Source organism: Pinus tabuliformis, chromosome 2_1 (genome assembly GCF_031772625.1).
Source record: "Pinus tabuliformis cultivar Carrire ecotype Pingquan chromosome 2_1, CPIR1, whole genome shotgun sequence".
In the NCBI taxonomy this organism is placed as follows: domain Eukaryota; kingdom Viridiplantae; phylum Streptophyta; class Pinopsida; order Pinales; family Pinaceae; genus Pinus; species Pinus tabuliformis.
The window spans coordinates 908,989,967-909,012,643 of record NC_142299.1 but is presented as its reverse complement, the minus strand read 5'-3'; positions in this window follow the sequence as shown (position 1 = coordinate 909,012,643).

Sequence of the window (22,677 nt, the reverse complement as noted above, 5' to 3'; positions counted from 1 at the left end):
CCAACCTAGTTTTGATTCGAACCCTAGGAAGGAGTGGTTCGTTCCTGTTTGTAATTGAACAGGTCCTTTACTGTGAAATTTTAACGAGCCCAGTATAGGAGAAACTCGGCGTTTTTCAATTTTAGAGAGTCGAAAAAACTTAAGAAGACTCCGGGTTGAACTTTTTCGTAAATTTGTGTCCCCCAAGCTCGAAAAAGTATAAAATAATACCTGGGAGAACCGCTTGATCTTGCGACCAAGGAGTACTTTCATGATTAGTGCCTCTGACCTGAAAAGTAAAAAGCGATCAAGGACACGTCGTTTTATTTCCATATCGAGTTTGAAACGACAAAAACCCGGCAATCTTTTCCTGTTTTTACGGTCAGAAAAGAGCTATAAGGGGACCGTCTTTTAATTCCATTTTAACGAGTGTAAAAGAAGCGCTCGACGATATTTTCATGTTTTAGGAGTCAGAAAAGAGCTTAAAAGATGACTCTGATGTTTTGGTTCATGAAAAATGATGATTTTACTCTAAAGTCCTTTTGTCCTGCACAAAAACGACACATTACTCATACTTGTTTAAGATGGGTAAAAATACATTGAAAAATGTCCTTTCATGGTGAAAAATAAACAAACTTAGCATTCATTCATCCAAAAAACCTATAAAAAGACTTTTTACCATGTCATTTTTACCATTTTACTGTTGAGGTTGAGAAAAGGGCTTTTGACAAGAAACTTCCCATGGAGATTGCAGAGAATCCGACCGTCAGAATCGAACGCCGTTTCACCAGGTATTCTACAACACCCCTCTCTTGATTTCCATCCATTTAGAATTCATTTTTAAGCTTTTATTTGATTTTTTGGGGGTCTTGGGGTTTCAAGATGCGCACTTCGGGGTACGCAGGTCATGCACTGACTGCGTACCCCGATATTTTCTCAATGGGAAAATTACGGGGTGTACGCACCCGGCCTTAAGGGCAGCTGCGTCCGGACGCTCTGTTCCTAAAGGCCGGGGTGCGTACCCCGCAAAACGCAAATTGAAACCCTCATACCTCCAAAATAGACCAAAATTTTTAAATTTTATGGATCCTAACTGATGTTTTATGATGTGCAGGGAGCACACCATGCTTGATTGGCGTGAAAGAGAGCACGAGGACGTTGATTTGGCCGCGATAGGTCATCAACCTTCCATTGATGCATTAAAAGCATGCGGACTGTACAAATACTGGGCCATACCTGGAATGAGGGGCCAGGTGCCATTTCTTGAGTGGTTGGTTGAAAGGTGGAACATTTAGGAGCAATGTTTCTACATCGGAGAGCACCAGCTCGAGATAGAGCCCTCCGACATATATTTTCTCACTGGCTTGCCTAACAGGGGCGAGCAACTTTCTCTATTCAGGACTAGGCCAGGTGGCCAATCCCTTGCTAGTCTCCGGCTAGAGTGGTGCAACAATCAAAACCATGTGAAGGGGATAGAAATCAAGTACATATCCCGACCTGAACTTATGGTGATAGCCTTTACTGTTACCAGACTTTGTGGCGCGGCCGCTTTGCACCAAGCCACCGTGTTATCACAAAACCAGTACTAGGGGCTGCAACCAAGCAAAGCTTCATGTAACTGTTTCAGACCATACTTTAGATTAGGAATTAGCCTTCCTAATCAGAGAGGGCTCTCTCACAACTCTTGATAAAATCCTTCAAACACTAGATGGCTAACTCTTTATTCACTTATGAAAGCATAACTGGTTGGAAATACATCAAACTGGCTCTCATTGGGCTATGGAGTCTATAATATTAAGTAAACAAGGAAAACACAGTGATCTCATGGAAATCAAGGCTCTTAGCATTACATGTCAAACATACTCCACCAAAACATAGCTTGCTGAATACACAGGAAGTCAAAGCATATAATTATGAATTCTGAGTGATTGCATACAACAAGACTATAAAATAACATAAAGTATCAAACACCATCACTACATTTGAACATGACAATCCTTCGAGAATCTTGAGAAGAGAATAACTCTGTTTTACTATACTGTCAAAAAGATCTTACAATGGCCCAAAACAACACTGTTTTTCTATAAAGTATCCAACCTTTTTTACATAAAAGTTATTCTTATATATAGCCAATCAAAACACTACTGCACGAGACTCCTCAACAAGCATGAAGGGAGCTCGAAATTTTGACATTAATGACCTTAACTATATCATAAACAAACTGATTGATTACAAGAGATATGGTGCTACGAAAACAGAGGACTCCATCACATTGGCACTTTAAGTCTTTCTCCTCGTATACTTTGCTGCGTTCTTGGAGCTTGCCACCTGTAGCATTACAATAATAACCAAACCCAAACTAAAAGCAAATTGAATGTATGAACAGCTCCGGATACCTGATGCATAGATGATTCATCAACCAATAAGAAAATGAAGCCTATATTCTCGGTTGCTGCCTCCCATCGGTGTTCATGTATTAATGATCCAGTTTCAAGCCATTTAATCCTTGGATAATCCCGTGTGACTGAAGAAAACTCATGATCTGGCCATCCCATAACTAGACAAGTGTATCACTTAACACCTCAGCAGCTCTATCATAACCCTAAAAACTCGGACATAAAGTGAAACTTTCAATAAGAGACAAAACTTCACCTTTTCTTCGAATATTTACACCTGGCATCCTTTTTTAAATATCTGACTGACCTTCTATAACCTCCATGCTAGCATTAAGTCATCTCTTTAAATATTTGCTGACCTCAGCATTCAAACTCAAGTTTTCAACATAACCAGTCATCTACAGCAGTTTCGTAGCGCGCTACGAAACTGCTGTAGGTCATCAAAATTAAATACATGAACCTTAAAGCAACAATAACTCAAGTCTGTGATTTCTTCAGTCATTCTATACAGGTGTAAAGACATCAAAAAGTCTCAAAAAGCTTTAAAAAGACGATGGCCAAAATATATCAAAATTTGGAAAACACATCCCTTCTTGAATCATTTAGCTAGTTTGTCTAGCTTCTCTTTCAGGCTGATGACTTCTTCCTTCAACTTCTTGTTCTCTGCTCTTAGACCTGCATTCATTTGTTTCATAACCTTTGCCTGCTTCAGAGCTGGCACTGTCCATACATAGGCATCAGATACTGAGCTAGCTTGACTGATCAAACTTGTTTTACCTTTCATTACAGCTTTCTTATAGCTTGTATATCTTACTGCCTTTTCTTTAAAAACATTTTGAACCTGAGGTATTTCCTTACTTGCTCCAGCTTGTTTCTTAATGGCAATCACATTTCCACTTTGACTAATAACCACCTTATTGTCCTTGTTCTTATTTTTAGCTGCTTGGACTATTTCAGAGAAGATTTCAAGCGCCTCTGTCCTAGGCATCTCTGAAGGTACTTTCTCTTTTTGAGCTTTTTCCACTTCTTTCATTTGCCTTCTAGTCATTGGTCTGCGTGGTTTAAAGGCATACTCTTCACTTGGTTCTTCAAACTTTAACCTTTTAGAAGCCTTTGACTTCTTAGAACTTTCAGGTGAGGATTGTGTTAGATCAATATGCATTGGTGATACCAATTGATCTTGCTCAATTTCAAGTGGTTCAATTTGAATTGGATGGTCTTGCTCTAATTCAATGGCTTCCAGTAAGTCATTTAAACTACCCTTAGAAATAGGACTCTCTTCCACAGGGGCTGACTTTCCTTTTTCTTTGCTTAGCTGGCCTCTAGTTCTCACTCTTGAAACCCTTTCAACTTCACTGGATTTAATTTCATCTTTTCTTTTGTGAGTTTTCTGTTTTGATGACTGAGGTGTTTCCTTAGGAGATGACTTAGAGATTTCCTTTTCAGATACTCTAGATGATTTTGAAGTTTTATCTACTGATGCTTCAGGTGTTTCTTTAACTGCTGGCTTAGGAGTTTTCTTCATTGATGCTTCAGGTGTTTCTTTGACTGTTACAGACCTCTCTGATTTCTTTGTTTTAGCTTTGGGCTTCTTATGGTCTGTTATTTCTTTCCTAATCTCAGCCAAAGTAGTTTCCTCACTCTTTTCTTCTCTTTCTCTTACAGGTAATGGAGTTAGGCCCGTTTTACTTGGGAAACCGGCCATGAACACAAATGAATCCCAGTCTTTACCAATTTTATGTAGGCTATCCAACACCAGTAATTTAACCAGACCATGATGAAAAAGAGATGTTTCATAAGCTTCCTTCTTTAACTGAATCTTATCACACATCTTGCTAATACTCCTGAATAAGTAAAAAGGTATGTCTATTGATCTCTTACCAGTGAAGTGTAACAGCAGCTTGAAGTGGTATGAGTAAACTTTGTTGTACCGACCCTCACATGTCAGGTACTTCTGGATACATGTCAATAGCATAGCATAATTCTCCTTTAGATAGCTCCTTGGGACAGCTTTAGTGAGATCTTCGTCTACATATGGTGCCTTCAAGAACTCCTTGCACGGACCCATGTCAAACTTGAAATTCTTGAACCACTCTTGGCCACCCCTCGGGATTTCTGTGACAGTAGAAATGACTTCAGGGGACACTGGAAACTCCAACATGGCCACCTTCGAATTCAGTCCAGTGAAGTTCAATGCAAATGCCTTGGTCACTTCTGCATGTCCACCCTTTAATTTTTCACAAAATCGCCAGCAACCAGCACTTCTAAACGCCTTTGCTACCTCCTCATCTCCGAGAGTTACATCTAACCCCTCCGGCTCTGTTCTCACACATTTACCCGAACGGTGTTCCTTTCTTTCCATGCTTCTTTGAGTAATTTTACACAAGGGAATGACGGTGGTTTGCAGCACGAAAACAATCTTTAGCTGTAGAGAGCAGGCTCGCTTGCAGTAGTCCGTTTAAAACAAAGCTCAGGCTTTTCATAGAGCAAAAACATTCATATGATATGAAGAACTCATTATGGAATGACCAGCTCCTATAACGTCCTCTAAACTGACACACAACTATATGACTTCGGACCTTATGGCAAAGTAATGGCTAATCATGACATAGAAATGGTGTGAAAAAACAATCATGACCGGATTCGTGACTCACTACTTCTCGGATTAGACATTCAGAGAAAAACGCTGCAAAAAAGCCTGAAACCCCGATTTCGTAGCGCGGGCAGTTCAAATTTAAGGGAATGCGCTACGAAATCGCTGACAAACGGGGCGCTACGAAAACACGCAAACATTATTTCGCAGCAAAACTGACCAATCACACCCGCGCTGCGAAACTGCGCAAGTACCAAAGACATCATACCCGCGCTGCGAAACTGCGCAAAGTACCAATGACATGACATGACATAACTAACAATGATGGAGGATGACTAATAACCTTGCCTTTACACGAATTTTCATCCATAACTCTTGAATTTCAAATTTTGAAATTGACATAAACTAACAAACTTATTTACAAGACCTCAAGACTTTATAAAAACTTGTGGACAATCTCATATACATGAACTATAGTTCCTAGTGATAACACACCGGGTCCCAAATGCGGATGGCTATAGACTGCTTCCAAGGCACCATTTTCAACTGGTGCAATGCTGTGTTGGATAATTTGAAGGGCCAACTAACCAGGGCAAAGAGAGGACAACTGAAGACCTTTGGATATGGGCCTTTAGTCGTGAGCTTTGCCCTAGAGAGAGTTCCAATGCTGGTCCCCCAGCATCTTACAGTTCCAGTTGGGGCTCCTCGGGAGCCTAAGTTGACGAGATGGGTTGCGGTAATGGCCCGGCATCCTGATGAGGGCGCAGCAGTTGTTCGATTTCCTGATGGTTACTTTCGCTGGCTAGAGAGCTAGGTCTTTGCTATTCAGGACTTTCCTTATGCCGGAATGGATTTTCAGAATGATCTGGACATGGTTCTTCCACAGGGAGAACAGTGGGACGACAGAGGTATTTCATTTTTCACGAGTTTTCAAATTATGTATTTTTTTTATTTTTATATATCGCCTCAAAACTGACAGCACAAATTTTCAAAATGCAGATGCAGGTCCATGGTGTCCAGCCAACCTCCGGGCTTTTGAGAGGAGAGTACCAGTTGTACCAGCACCAGCCCCACAGGATGCGGCCGCAGAGACCTTAGTCGAGCTGGAACAGGATCTAGAGCGTCTGACGGCGGATATACCAGAGACCACCATAGATGACATTCCCATTCGACTTCAGCACTATGTGGTTGCAGTCCCAGGACCTTTTAGGAGGTTCTTGTGTAGGGTAGCGCGGGCAGTGGTCTCGTATAGAGAGCACCATCAGTGATTGGCTAGTCACTTTTTTAGACACATATGACATTTTTGGTTTTTTGTACTTATCATTTTTGCCGATCATAAGGTGTTTTTCAACCTATGATTGAAGACGATGTATATTTTTGACACACTCCTATCTATATATATATATATATATATATATATATATATATATATATATATATATATATATATATATATATATATATATATATATATATTTATATATATATATATATCATTATTACCGGCTCATTTTGTTTAACATATGTGATGAAATGTTTTTTAAATTTACTTGCATGATTATCGTAAATGTCTTTCCAACATTCGAGAAGCAATTGCATCTGCTAATGTATTTAAAGACCTTGGAATATGCTGATATTCAATGTAATCAAATTCACGTTCCAAGAGACGCACTCTCAAAAACAACCTTAATAACACAGGATTTCTAATGGAATATACTCTATTAAGCTGTAATACAACGAGTTCAGAATCTAACCTCACTATCAAACATCGAATTCCAAATGAAATAGATTCAGACAATAATTCAACCACTGCACTATATTCTGCAATGTTGTTCGTCATTTGACTGAGGCTCACCCCATGCATAGAAACTAACTCGTCAGAGGGCGAATAGATAACCCAAGCTGCGGAAGAGATATTCCGTGTACTACGACAAGCACCATCGGCAAATCCAATGTACGTTTGGAGAGGCGTCCACATCTGCAATATCAAGAGCAAAACCAAGATAAGCCAGAATAACGACGAAAACACACTTTCTAAGCTAAGCACACTATCTAACCTAACAAACATACTAGCTAGAAAGAAAACCTAACCTAACTAAAAATTCTCCATATCCACCATTTAAGCATAATACCTCTTTTAGGTAAAGTCCATTTCTGGGTTTACCCAAAGAGTCCCCATCAAAATCTACCAGCTCATAGGTCCCTTTTGCTAGCTTTCGCTTTACAATGTAGGGTCCATGCCACATAGGAACGAATTTTCCAGCACCTAGCTTATCGTTAGCTTGATCATATAACAGCACTAGGTCTCCCTCCGAAAAACTCCGAGGGGTCACATTTCTATCATACTGAGCTTTCATTCGCTTCGCGTGAGTCTCGATTGCCAATGCAGCGTCACGTCGAGTCTCATCTAATTGAGCTAAGTATAATAAACGTTTCTCCTCTTCGGAAGTAGCTGGGAGTAATTCGACAGCCATTTGAAGTGATGGGATTTCGCATTCAATGGGTAACACATCTTCCAAGCCATAAACTAGCTGGAAAGGAGTGAACCCTGTTGAAGTTTTCAGTGAAGTTCGGTATGCCCATAGCGCGGAAAATAACATGTTGTGCCAATTCGACCGATGAATACCAATGATTCGTCGGATCATGATAACCAGAACTTTTTTGATAGACTCAACCAAACCGTTGGCTTGCGGATAATAAGGAGTAGAGCTATCGTGGCGCAAACCAAGCTGGCTTGTAAGCTCAGTCATCATGATGTTTCGAAAATGGCTCCCATGGTCAGTGATGATTGCTTGTGGGACACCAAACCTAGTTATAATGTGATTGAATACGAAAACTGTAGTTGTTTTACCGCTTGCGTCAAATGTAGGCATCGCCTCGGCCCATTTAGTAAAATAATCAACCGCGAGGATGATATACGCATGCCCCCCGGCCGAGCGAGGGTTACAAGTAATAAAATGGATACCCCATTTGGCGAAAGGACCAACGACAATTATAGGATGAAGAGGAGCAGGTGGTGCGCGCATCTTGCGATCAAACACTTGACAGTTGTGGCACTTCCGAACCGCAATGATACAATCTTTAAACATGGACGGCCAGAAATAGCCAGCGCGCAACACCTTTTGAGATGTGGCATACCCAGACATATGACCGCCACATGCTCCAGAGTGACAATCATTCAAAACCCTCTCAGCCTCTTCGTGAGTTAAACAACGTCAAAAAACTAAGTCTGCCCCCCGGCGATAAAGTGTATCTCCAATAATTCTGTATTGCTGGGATTGAAACCGAATTTTTCGACGTTCCGACTTTGAAGCTTCAGGCCAAAAGGTTTGGGTTTGGAGATAGATGATTATATCCCCGTACCACGGATCTAAAGTACTGATAAGAAACAAAGATTCGTCCGCAATGGACTCCTCTGCCACAGTTTCTGTGTCAGCACGCGGGATATCACACATCAATTCCGCAAAAACTAAGGATTTCTTAGACTTGGACTTCTCAAACTCCAAGTCGAACTCTTGCAGGATAACGATCCATTTAGAGTACTTGCCCCCTAGCAGTTGTTTAGTCAAAATATAAATCATAGGGTTGCAATCCGAAATAACAGTAGTTTTACGGAGAAGAATGTAGTGACGAAAACGCTGGACAGCTTGAACGGCTGCCAGGGCCAATTTCTCCACATGCGAATATTTTAGCTCAGTGGGGTTTAATGTCCTACTAAGATAATATATCACATGTTTCGCTCTGAATTCATCTTCTTGAACTAACACCATTCCGATAGTGGAATGCGAAGCTGCGAGGTATAAGAAGAAGTCCTGGTTGTAGTTGGGAGGATGCAACAACGGTGCATGGGTCAACGCGTGCTTAAGTGCATCAAAAGATTGTTGGGCAATCTCGTCCCAAAAGAATTGAGCGTTCTGTTTCAACAACCGTGTAAAACCTTTAGTGACCTCGGCGTAGTTTGGAATGAATCAGCGTAAAAAGTTCGCTTTCCCTTGCAAACTTTGGAGTTGGCGCAAACTCGAAGGAGGAGGCAATTTGATGATAGCTTCAACCTTCGAGGGATCAACGCGAATGCCGGCTTTTGAAACAACAAATCCCAGCAATTGACCTATCTCTATACTGAATACACACTTGTGGGGATTCAACCGAATTCGATAATGCCTACACCTCATAAAGATTGCCCGTAAGTGGACAAGGTGATCAGCTCGATGTAAAGAATGAGCAGGCAAATCATCGAGGTACGGTTGCAAAATGTGCTTGATGTCATGAAATGCGTAAGACATTACCCGTTGAAAAGTGGCTCCGGCATTCTTAAGCCCAAAAGGTAATTTGCAATAAGCAAATATTCCCCATGGACAAATGAATGTTGTTTTTGGTTGATCGGCAGGTAGAATATTGATTTGATTATAGCCCGAAAAACCATCCATAAAGGAAAACATTTCACTTCCGGCACAATCATCAATAATTTGATCGATATAAGGCGTAGGATAGTTGTCTTTTGGAAAAGCTCGATTTATATCCCTATAGTCGATACAGATTCTTATTGTTCCTTGTTTCTTGTTAACCGGAACAATATTCGATACCCAATCCGTTAACGGGATTGGATAAATGAAACCTGCTTTCAACAGCTTCTCGACTTCTGCTTTAATCGCAGCCGCTTTCCGAGGGTGAATCTGACACAACCGTTGCCGGACGGGTTTAGCGTCTGGGTAGATCTTTATTTCATGAACAACAATGGCAGGGTCGATTCTTGGCATTTCCTCATAAGACCAGGCAAACACATCGCGGAATTCTTGGAATAGGGCCTTGTAAGTTCGAATTTCATCTTCTGTACATGAGGCACCTATATGAATGTTTTCCTCAATTCCGGGCTTCACTGAAATGTCAATGGGAATAGTGTGAGAAATATTCCCTAAATTTAGCTCTGAATCAGAATGTTTCGTTGGATTCTGAGCGTCTTTGACATATTCAGCGGTAAATATAGATGAAAAATCATTTTCAAAAGCATCATCCTGAGGTAAAAACGAAGATCTGTGATGGAGATCTTCCCATGGTAGATCGTCTACACTTAGGATTTCGCGAAGTTGCTCGTCAGATGACACGACTTCGGGAAACGTTATCCGTTCTGAGGTTGATGTGAAAAGTGATTCTTCACTGACCACATTCATTTGGTCGATTTGGGTTGAACGCGAGTCGGTAAAAGACATGACGGCTTCATAAGCAATTTCATATGGACTCAAAGGCATAGCATCACCGAATGAGTCTATCTCAGATTCAGATGGGACAATCCAAGGATCATCGTAAATAATAGTGTCTGATGTAATCATATGAATTGATGCAAATGAAGGGTCTGCGTTGATTGGAGGGAAAGGAAAAGTTCCCAGTAAACCGGAATCTTTAACTAAACCTACGCCAACGTCCCTATAAGGGATTGTCGTCTTACCAACATGCTGGATACTCTCTGAAGAGGCTGGGTCGGATGAAAAGTATGTCAGCTGATCAATGGTCACGATCTTACCATTATGTGGAAACTTTATTACTCTGAAGACCGATGAAACGACCGCTGTCATAGCATATGACCAACTTCGACCCAAAAGAAGGTTGTAGTCTAGAGGGGCATCAACCACCTCCACATCCAGACTAACGGTTTTACCTTCTACCCCTATAGGCAATTCCTGTAGAATACCAAACGGACGGAACCCACGGCCATCAAAGGCCTTAAGGATGGTCGGGGATTGGTTCAGCGAAGGAGAACCAAGCGATCTCCAACATTGAATTGACATAATACACGTATAAGCTCCCTCATCAATCACAGTCCGATGAATAGGCCTGTTTTTTACTATCACTGGAATTTGGAAAGCCATTTGATGGGGTAGACGCGGTGTACTATTTTCTAGATCGAAGATTATCAGATTCGGGTCCTGAACATCAACAGCTCCGATAGCCGACAAAAGTAATTTTCGTTGTGCTGGGCATGATTGCAGCACTTCTAAAGCCGACATTGCTGAGGGTGAAACAGCTAAGTCCTCAACAATGTTGTAATTCTGGGCCGCTCTCGCATGTGGATTGAAAGCAGACCTTCGAAGTACACCCTTGGCGGGCGGTTTGATTACTAAGTCCGGGTTAGGTTTTTCGATCTGTAGTGGATCGGAACCAGGAGCTGAGGTTGATGGATTAGAGTGAGAAGATTCTGCTTCCTTACCATCAACAGGATTCTTACTACCATAATCTTGCGACCGAGTCGCAATCCTCACATGAGACATCATCAAAATGGGTTCTTCACTGGCAGTCAAGGAAGAACCTATCATCTTACTCTCCTGCTTTGGAAATGGATCTTTTAACACAGCAGGAGTGGGAGAACCTTTGACTATTTTCACAACCTTGGGCCGATGAGGGCAATCTCTTGTAAAATGATCCTCTTCACAAATAAGACAAGGATATCGAGGTTTGCGCTTTTCGTCATTGGTTTCCAACTTTTCCGTTTTCTCCTTCGAAGCTTTGTCTGCTTTAGCCTTCTTCTTTCCTTTCTTCTTTCCACCGTTTTTTTATTTGGCCGTAGATGACTCTACAACGTGAATATCGGCGGAAATTTCAGGAGAAGACTCTCCTGTCGGGGAATCAGGCAAGGTGATTATAGGAGTAGTAGAAGTATTGGAAGATTTCTTCTTGCTCTTTGTGTTCACGATGCCAATCATACCATCAGCGGCATGAGATCCAGAAGGAGAAGCAACGATTTGATTCGATTTTGGAAGATCTGGAATCTTCTCGTGTAATGTACCTGACTGAGTATAAACTAAGTCAAGGTACTGCGCCTGAGCAATGACTTGCTCCTCAGTAACTACTCCGGCCTTAGCTACATCTTCAGTAATCCTCGGTAATAATGATTTAACAAACCATTCAGCTAAGATTTGGTCCGGAATAAAAACTTTCACTAACCTTCTTCGACGTCTCCACTCATGAATGTGATCAGAAATATACATGGACGTCGATTGTTTTAGTGAAGTTAATAACTCCGTGCCGTTATCGTATCTGACCGGCAACTGAAAGTGAGTTAAGAACGAGGTAGCTAACTGGCTGAAATTGTAAAAAGAGGCCCGTGGTAACTCAATGTACCACTTGGCTGCAAGACCAATGAGTGTACGCTGGAAAAGACGTAAGCAGATCGAATCATCCGAGATAGAATTTGAAGCACACCAGAGGTGGTAAGTCATCACATGATTGGACGGATCCTCTCCAGACTTACCTTCGAACTTGGGTATATCACTGGGCAACTTATTTGGCATTGGCGGCCAGAACAGAAGATATTGAATTGGATCATTCGTTAGGCGCGTCAAGTCTGGTAAATCCAAAGTTGCGATAGACGGTAATTGTCGGTTAGGATCTCTAAAACTCTGGGTCACAAGACCAGTCCCAGGAGGAGGATATCTAGGATAACTAGGAACAGGAATCGCATTAGGGATATTATATCCTCCTGGAAAACCAGGATTAACCAGACCGTACTGGGGTTGTTGAGGTTGTTGATAAGTGTACCCAGGATACGGTTGATACTGGTAAACCGGCTACTGGACAGCTTGCCCATGTTGGTATTGTCCCTGGTACGGTTGTTGAACAAATTGAGGTTGAGTAGTGACAACCGTACTTATACCAGGCTGACCTATAGGCATCTGGACCGTGGTTTGAATCGTAGATCCACACAACGGTAAAGATGTCTGAGGAGTGGTTGCAGAGACAGTAGAAACCAGAGCTGTCGATACTCCAGAAGTAAGTGTGGCAGATGTAGCGGTAGTTGCAGCAGCCGTTTGAGATGGAGTACTAGGTGCAATTGGCGGCTGAGTAACTACCGAAGTTACAGAAGTTTGAACATTTGACTGGACAGGTTGCGGTTGCTGGGGTGGACCAGAAACTACGGGTTGTCCAGCTTGAGGTACCAACTGTATACTTGGCTGCAACACCTGTTGACCCTGTGATGGATCCCACACCATCATTCCGAGGAATTGACCCGTAACAGGTTGAGAATACTGAGATCCATAACCAGATTGAGGATAGGATTGATAACTGAAAGGTACAGTTCCCATACCTTGAACATATGACTGACCTTGAGGTGGTTGATAACCTTGACTCGAGTATTGACCTTGAGGTTGATAACCTTGGGGTAAATACGGATACTGGGGTTGACCTTGACCTTGAGGTTGATACCCTTGAGGTTGATACCCTTGGGGTTGATACCCTTGAGGTAAATATTGATACTGAGGTTGACCCTGGGGTACATATTGAGGCTGGGGTTGACCTTGAGGCATGTATTGCACCATAGGTACATACTGACCTTGAGGTTGCCCCCCAGACACAATTTGTGTACCTTGAGGTTGCCCTCCAGGGGTTAATTGAGGCTGCCCCCCAGGCGGTAGTTGGCCACCTTGAGGTTGAGAAATGGGAACTGAACCTGACATCATGTAAATGTCTCCTACACCCAACAGTATATTACCATTGTTTCCAGCTAATAACCCATGATCAATGGGTTGAGGAGATGCCCCCGCAAAGGTACCAGAAAGTGATTGATACCCGGTGGCAACAGAAGGACCGCCGTGTAAGAAAGATTCAGGAGTTTGAGTAAACACGGATGACTGACCAGACATATTTACAGGAGTATAAATACCTCCAGGTGGAAAAGGAGTACGAGGTGTAGAAAAACCTATCCCTGAGTTGTCTAAATAATTGGTTAACGAAAGGTACTAAGTAGTACTTCTAGGAGGACTGTAAAAGATAGATTCACGCTCCCTGAGCTCAATAGTAAGTTGATCTTCAAGGTTAGAGACGCCTATTTCTTCCTCTGGAGCAAGTTCTTCAATAGCAATCAGACCAGTAGGAAGATTTTCGGTGATAACTCGTTCTACTCTTGGTGAATCTAGAACACTAGAAGTCGGAGTAACAGGTTCAGATATTTCAGGTTCTTCGCCTGTATCACTAGTAGACGAAAAACTACCAACAAGCTCAGAAACTGTAACAGCTTCGGGATTATAACCTGTCTCTAGACTTTGGTAATCTGGATGGACTACCAAGGAAGATTCTCCTTCTTCAGGTGAACCTACTTTACTGCCACTAGGAGGAGTTACAAGGACCTTCAATCCTTCGTACTAACCCGGGACGTTTTCAGGAGATCCACCCCGTGATCTACGGAGTTTCCTCAACAAATCAATTCCGGTGACAATCTCAGGTGACTTGCCCCGAAGTCTACGGGACTATCTCGGTAATTCCGCCACAGCTAAAAACTTTTAACTACCACACATGAAAACAAAGTAAAATCTCAAATCAAACCACCTAAAGTCGCTAAAGATCCAAACAAATTTGAATCACACGCCTAAAGAATCTAGGGCGTCAAACCAAGCACAAACAGTAGCCTTCCAGACCGAAAACGCTAGTTGGAGATGAAACCCAACATCGCCGGATTCAGTACAGAAGTGGCGGGTGGAACAGTTACCCCGACAACCTGCTTAATGAATAGACCGGCACAAGTTCCTCCACTTTAACCGTCTCGAGTGAAGTGAACCCCCCGGAAAATCCAAGTGAGTCTAGCCGACGTCTGCTCCAGGTACAGTGGGATCTTCCCTCCACCGTCACCTCGGTAGAATCCTAAAGATAATGGTCACTAAGGTTACCAACCGCAACAAATGCACCTGGGGGAACAGTCTACACTCCGACAGCACGCAAGGGCAGAGTATCAAGCTCCCCTTGCCGGTTCCTTGACAATAATCCAAGGTTTACCGACAAGTGACCCCTGGCTCCTCGACAATGGTTAATTCGAGGTTTACCGTTTGTAATACGTGCGTGTCTGGCGTCGTTCCCAACGAGGGAGGATTGATCCCCTCACTGGTTCAGACACGAGCTCGTGCTTCTCCTTTAAGAGGAGCTTTCCCAGAGTACAAATGAGACAATTGGATTTATTCTATCACAAGATAAGCTACTTGTTTGGTTTTGTTGTCTTGGAGAGTTAATTACTCTCCTACTCCAAGACACTAGCCTGATCTAAATTGGTGTTTCAGAGCCCTAGTAAATAAAAGTTACTAAGTTGATTTTACTTTAAGCGTTAATTTTATGGTTTTTCTTAAAGACAAAAGGTAGCGGAAATGAAACCAATGGTGTGTAGACTCGACTCAAACCACTACAAAGATGCACCTAAGATGATTTACGCTACTTTTCTCTTTCAATGAAACTCCTAACTAAGAGAGTTGGAAAATGCAAATTTTATAGAAAACAACTTTCTTAGTAAAGACAATCAAAGAAACAATTCTCTTTATCTTTCCAAGCATACAAACATGACCACTCCTTACGTGCACGAAAAATTCTTTTTCTTTCAAAATCCCTCAAAGCTACTTGAAACAAAACTTTTCAAAGGAGATGTTTTTGTATTTTCTCTTATTTAATAAAGCATATAAATCTATTTTAACGAAAATCAATCTCAAAAGCTATAAAATCTATGAAAAATTGACTCACAAGCAAATCAAAAAGAAATTTATTCTAAAGCAAACCTAACGAGGCAAAAGCCTACAAAGATGATTCTAGGTTGTTTTACTTGACCACAATCAAGCCAAGGACCAGCTAATGCAGAATCAAAAGACCAGTCAAAACAAAACTCAAATCTTTTTATTCTTTTTGTAAAATGGAATTCAATACTCAATCAACAAGCACTTCGAAATTTGCCAAAGAGACAACTCAAAGGTAAGTTGCTCTCACAGGTAGACTTTATGACAGGTCCGACTTCTAAGAAGGCTGACAAAACCAGAGAGATCTAAGGCTTGACAACTTCTACCGCCAAAGTCACTACAGGACCTACTCAAAAATCAAACCCTAGGGCTTAAACTTCTATGAAATCCACTAAAACACTCAATGCTATCGAAACAAGTTCAGGTGAAGATCTTTGACAAGAGACTAATGGATCTGGGCAGTAAAAACTAAGAAAAAGCAAAATCTAAGAGGAAAAAAGCAAAAAATGGAAATTTCTTAATTTTTAGCAGGGTACGCAGGCAACCTGTTAAGACAGGTTCGGGCCCGCTCTGTGCACACAGCAACAGTGCGTACAGGTACGCACTGTGCAATACTCAGAGGGTGCATACTACTGAAAAAACCAAGAAAAACTAAATTCAATCTAACCCTAAGCTAACCCACCCAAATACAAAGTCACAGAGCCAAAAACCAGAAAATAAATGACTTTTCTCAGATCAAAGTTGCATACAAAGGAAAATACTTTCACATCAATGGAGTCCCCAGCGGAGTCGCCATTTTGTCAGGCGGAAAGAGTCGATAGTGCGGACACAACCAACATCCCTAGGAGCCTAAGACTCTCTAGTGACAAACAAGACAAACAAGAGCAATCCTTCTCTAAACATGCATTTACTATATAAGAAATCAAGTGTTTAGATCCTACCTGTAGTCCAACGATGTTGTAGCAGTCCAGCCTCGCTGATCCGGATGAGCTCCTCCTTCACTTCGAAACCTGCATTCACTAACAATCAAACGATTAAATAGCACTTGATAATCTCATAAAATAAAACATATTTAACACATAGAACAAGGAGTACATGAAACAACTCATAAATAACAAGTTATTGAGAAGAATGGACTCATTTGCATTAATAGGAAACAAAAGGAACGATTACAACCTGAGCCTTGGTGTTGTGCAAGTCCCTCCCAGGGTCCATCAAGAGTTCTCCTTACTTTGACAAAGCTCACCCACCTCCAAATAGAACAAGCAAAGATGGAAATCTCTCCTCACAAGCTTCTAAATGGGAGTCCTAATTCCAGCAGCATCTACCCTTAGAAATGTTTAGCTTTCAACCTCCCCTCCTTCTGGCCCAATGCCTGTATTTATAGTGCTCAAGAGGAAGTTAATCAGGTCCACCATTAATGGGATAATCCCCTCTTTGGATGGGATAGCTCCCTTATTGATGGGATAAGTTCCTCTTTGGTAGGGGTACATGAACCATCTAGAGGCGCTTCATACACGTCAAACATACTTCTAGAAACCTCTAGAAATGACCACAAGTAACTTTTTTGGAGTGAAACTTGCGCCTTTTGACCTTTACAGGGGTACGCACCTGCCCCTTTACATACAGAGCGTACAAGTATGCAGCTTTTGTGAACATTAGGTGCGTATACGCAGGTAAGGCCGAGAGAATCTGCGTACGCAGAGATAAACACATTTACAAATACTTTCTCTCTTTTTGGAGTTTGACATGGAGAGCAGACGCATAAGACTTGCCCAGGAGGATAGCATGACTGTTGATAGAACCATACCAACTGTAAATAGACTTGGTGACATTTTTTAGTGTAACACCTACATAAGAAATCATTCCTCCACAATAATGATTCTTGATGACCTTGTCAAACAACGACATACATACATACATATATACATATAAACATTAACATAAAACAATCACTACAAGAAAAAAGGTCATTGGTGAGGATCATGCCTGTGATGGACCATTGGACCTTTAAGGTCCGTCACCAATGTCGCATATGGTGACGGTCTTTAAAAAAATGTTGTTGTAAGTGTATATGGTGATGGTCCTTTAAGGTTTGTCACCAAAGCCATTTTCAATGACACTTTTGGTGAGGGTCATTAAAGGGTTGTCACTAATTCTCTCTTTGGTGACACTTTTGGTGAGGGTCATTAAAGGCCCATCACTAATTATCTCTTTGGTGACACTTCTAGTGACAATCTTTAATTGAAAATCACCAATGATTTTTTTGGTTACTTTTGGTGACGGTCAATAAATTTTCATCATCATTGATCATTCCAATGAGTTTTTGATGATGCTTCATGCCTGTGATAGACCTTTAAGGTCTATCACCAATGTCGCATATGGTGACGGTCTTGAAAAAATCATTGTTGTAAGGTATATAGTGATGGTCCTTTAAGTTTTGTCACCAAAACCATTTTCAATGACACTTTTGGTGAGGGTCGTTAAAGGCCCATCACTAATTCTCTCTTTGGTGACACTTTTGGTGAGCGTCATTAAAATCCCATCACTAATTCTCTCTTTGGTGACACTTTTAGTGACGATCTTTTATTAACCCTCACCAATGCTCTTTTTGGTTACTTTTTGTGATGGTAAAAAAATGTTCATCGTCATTGATCATTCCAATGAGTTTTTGATGACGTTATGTACTTGTTATTATATTTTTTGTCAAAAGATGATTTATGACCATTGTTGTGGAGTATTTTCATTATGTGTCCAAGGTCATAGTGGTTATAATAGTCAGTCAATTTGTTAAGAAGTAATTAGTGTGTATCATTTCCCTCAAGTCATAAGAATATAGTTTTCCTATGAGTCGACACATGATTTGTCTCTATTAGGTTTATTATGTAGCAAATTTCCTTTAAATAGAGTTCCACTAGTGTGTGTAGGAACTATATTATTTAATACATAATCAAGCTCTATTAATTCTATTAATGAGAGAGACCTAGCACTCCTCGATACTCATGGCACACATTAACATGCTTTGGAACAGTACACTAACATTCCTTGGCACCTTGCATGTCTTGGAACATCTTTGTACCTGGAACATCTTTGTACCTAGAACATCTTTCCATGAGTAGGACACCCAAGCACATGTTGGCATGCCCTAGCATAGCATAGCACTCCCCTATCATGTGTTCGCATGCCCTGTAGTCCCTAGCATGCCCTGGAACACCTTGGCATAATATTGAATTGACAATTATTAGCACTTGGCACACATTGGCACTTGGCATGTATTGGAACATATTATTAGTGTGCCTAGCATGCTCCTTTTGAAAAAGATAAAGTCTCGAATTATTAACCCTCTTATGTGTTCATTTCCTTACATTTTAACTTGGTTATTCTTTTTGTTGCCTTGAAACTCCTTGATGCATATTGGCATTCTCTGGCACCCTGCACATCATAGCATGTCATAGCACCTGGCATGCCTTGGCACTATTTCTCACATGTTAGCACACCCTGGAACTACCTAGCACATTCTAGCACTTCTTGACATTCCCTGATATTCCCTAGCATGCCTTACCCGTGCTTAGCATACCTTTTCACTCCCTCCTTGGCATGACAACTAGCACTCATTGAAATTCCCCGATACACCCTCATATTCATTCACTTCCATGCATTTTAACCTAGTGCTCCCTTGTGTTGTCCTAGTACTCCCCAACACTACTCAGCATGCATTGTTACTCTCTAGCACACCTTAGCACTCTTCGATACACTCTTCCACTTCATAGCATGCATCACACTCCCTGACACACATTGGCACTTAGCAAGTCTTAGCATGTTTGACATGCATTGAGATGACTTGGTATGCTTTGGCATGGTTTAATATTAAATTTATTTGAGATCAATTATTGGAAACTAGATGAGAAGAAACAGAGGAAGATTTGGCACCTATTGGCACCTAGTGCCAGTGTGCCTAGCATTCCCCTCATGGAAAAGGTAAATTGATGGCTTATTAACCCTATTATGTGCTCATTTCCTTGTAGTTTAACTTGTTCCTACCTTTTGTTGCCTTGATAGTCTGTGGCATGCATTTTCACGCCCTTGTACATCTTAGCATGCTTTAGCACCTATCACATATTAGCTTGTTTGACATGTCTTCATACTATCTAGCACATGTTAGCATGCCCTAGCATTCCCTAACACACCTTGGCAGTCATGAATTCATAACTAGCATTACATTTTTCCATGTCTTGGGAACCTTACATTCACTAAAACACCTCAGCACTCCCTAGTTGTCATGCCCTCTGTTATATTCCTCCATAATGTCCCAGGCTGATGAGGAGATCAACAGAGGTAACCACAGACCACGATTTTAGTTTGGTATCTAGCCCTACAAAACCAGAGAGGGATCTCTCTATGAAATCACAGCCAAGAGATGACTAGAATGTAAAGGATTTTAGGCTAGATAGCTAGGCTCAGGTGGGTTTTGGAAAATTTAGGCTCATCATGTTTGCTTGATGACCCCACCTCCATGGGTTGTACTAACATGGTTTGGTGTTGGCTTGGTGAAGTGGTTATACGTGCTTTCAAGGCTGCCTTAATGAAGGTGCCCCACGTCATGTTCTTCTCTTTCAATTGATGGAGTACTATAACCTTTATCAGGCTATGGTGAAAGAGGCTAGGATAATGCACTTTGCCTTTCAATTGCACCCTTTCAGACATTTTGGTTAGGATCCTATACAAGTAGCTGGACAAATTTAGAGGCTTGGCAGCTGTAAAGTGCATGAGAAGTCTTATGTGGTATTGATATAGCCTAGAAAATATGCCCTCACATGTGAAGAACTTCATGACATCCTTCATCAATGGTGCATATCTCTCCAACAAGTATCTGAATGGGAAAACATGTGAGTGAGCTCCTTTGTATTGTGATTTCAAGTAGGGTTTGTACTCTTCTAGGTCTAGGTTCATGCCTTTGAACCAATTTTCACCACAGTTTGCTATGCTTGCAGAATAGAGATGGAATCCACTAAAAACATGATATTAGTCCTTGTAATGGTGATCTTGTCTTCCTTCAAGGTGAGGGGAAATATATCTGTGAGATGATCATGGTAACCTACTTCCTACACTCTTTGACAAAACCCTAAATAATTGACATCTTCAAAGAATTTTGATGACAAATGGGCTCAAAGCTCAGTATCTTTCCCCTGTCAGTATCTTTAGACCAAAATAATTGATGCTATTATAGCTAGGTGCCTTTGTGCTAGGCCTAAACCCACAAATAAGATACTTTTGGTCTATTTATAAGTGCTTGCGAGACATGAGAAGGATTGAGGGTGGGGTATAAATGACACATAATGTTTTAGTAAGGCTTTAATTGCAAGAAATTATGGAAAAATTTCCAAGGAAAAGGTATTTGGTAATAGGTTATTAAAGAGAAATATCTAAAAAATAGACAGCTTAAGGAATGGATTAAAGAGGAGGCTTTGAAGAAGAAGGTGGCATCTTATATATGGAGAATCATGATGAGAGACAAGTATTGGCTACTACGAAATTTGAGATGGGAGGATGGAAGGGGGAATTGGATAGAAATAGGAGTAGATGGTATCAAAGGGATGGAGGGAATACATACTCTTTCTATTCACATCCTTGAGCATTTACATAGGAAAAGGATTTACTTTATGAACTATATCTCTTGTGATTGAGGATCTTCTTCTCTTACAAGTTATTGGATTAATGCATTTGAACTTGGATTTCTACAGGATCTATTTGTGGAATGGGCACGTTTCACAACACAATTAAGTCTAACAAGTTTAAAACTCACTGAGAAGAAAAAAAAGCTAAAACGGGAAGGTGTTATGTATAATGAGGAGATCTCGGTTAAAGAGATTTATAAACATATTTATCATGGACGTGGCTTGAATGATAATGATTTTTGGTTTCATAACATGTGGAGATGGGATATACCTCTCAAATTAAAATGTTTTATGTGGCTGGTGGTCCACAATAATATTTTAACTTGGGATAATATCCATAAAAGGGGCTTTGAGGATCTTGGAAGATGCTCTTTATGCAAACAAGATTTAGAAGACGTGGAAAATCTATTTCTAACATGTCCTTTTGTGATCTTTGTACGGAGTGAGGTTCTTCAAACACTTAAAATACATGTAATCTAGAACATGGTTTCCATTTGGAGATGTCTCACTCAATGATTTGAAGGTTTCAAGACATATAGTTCCATGCCTTTCTATATTTTGTGGGGCATATGGAGAAACAGGAATGAGAAGATTTTTGAACAAACTGAACCAGATACTACAAATTCCTATTTAAAGATCTTTGCATATTTTATGGAGATATGGCTAATGAAGGAGGAGCAACCTAGAAGACATTTTCGACTCCTAGAGCTTTGGTCATACTTTATTTTTTTTTATTTTTATTTTTTATGGAGCATCCACCAACAAGGTTTGTGGAAGTGGGACACATTAGGGAAAATTTTAAGAATGAAAATTATCTTGAAGTTTAAAAACATTGGCGAATCTCACTAGTCCCTAATATGGAAACTATAAAATGTTTATGATGTATTTGTAAAATTATTCAAATTTATAATGATTTTATATATACTCTCTATATAACGTTGGTGATTTTTAAGGTAAAATAATTTTATATTGTAAAATTTGGGTGAATCATTTTAAAAAAAATAGAAATTGGCAAATATTTTTTCTGGAAAAATCATGGAAAATTAGCCCACCTACGAATATTAGCTCCTAAAATTTTCCATGGGACACATTTGGTTTTGAAGCCAGACAACACCTTCCATTTCAGTTGGTATAGTGGCATAGGGTCAAATAATAGAGTTGAGCTAATCATACTCTTGGGGGCTCTTCTATGTGCTAACTGGATTGCAATTGAAGATTTACCTGTGTTTGGAGATTCCAAGATGATCCTAGATTGGGTACAATTGAGAACAAAATTTGGACCACCTTCCCTTACTTTCTGGATGCAATGCATAAGATATTTGATGAATACCTTTCAAATATTGGCCTCTAATAATGTCTATAGAGAGTAGAATCAAGTGGCAGATCTCCTATCAAAGAAGGGATGCAACTGTACATGTGCCAAGGAGGATTTTCTACTTAGTTTTCGACAAAGGAATCCTTTTGCAACTCAGGGATTTTTAACTTATAAAGGGATGCCCTTGAAAATTTTTCCTTCATCTTGTTTATTTTTCATCCGTCCATGAAAATTTTCATAG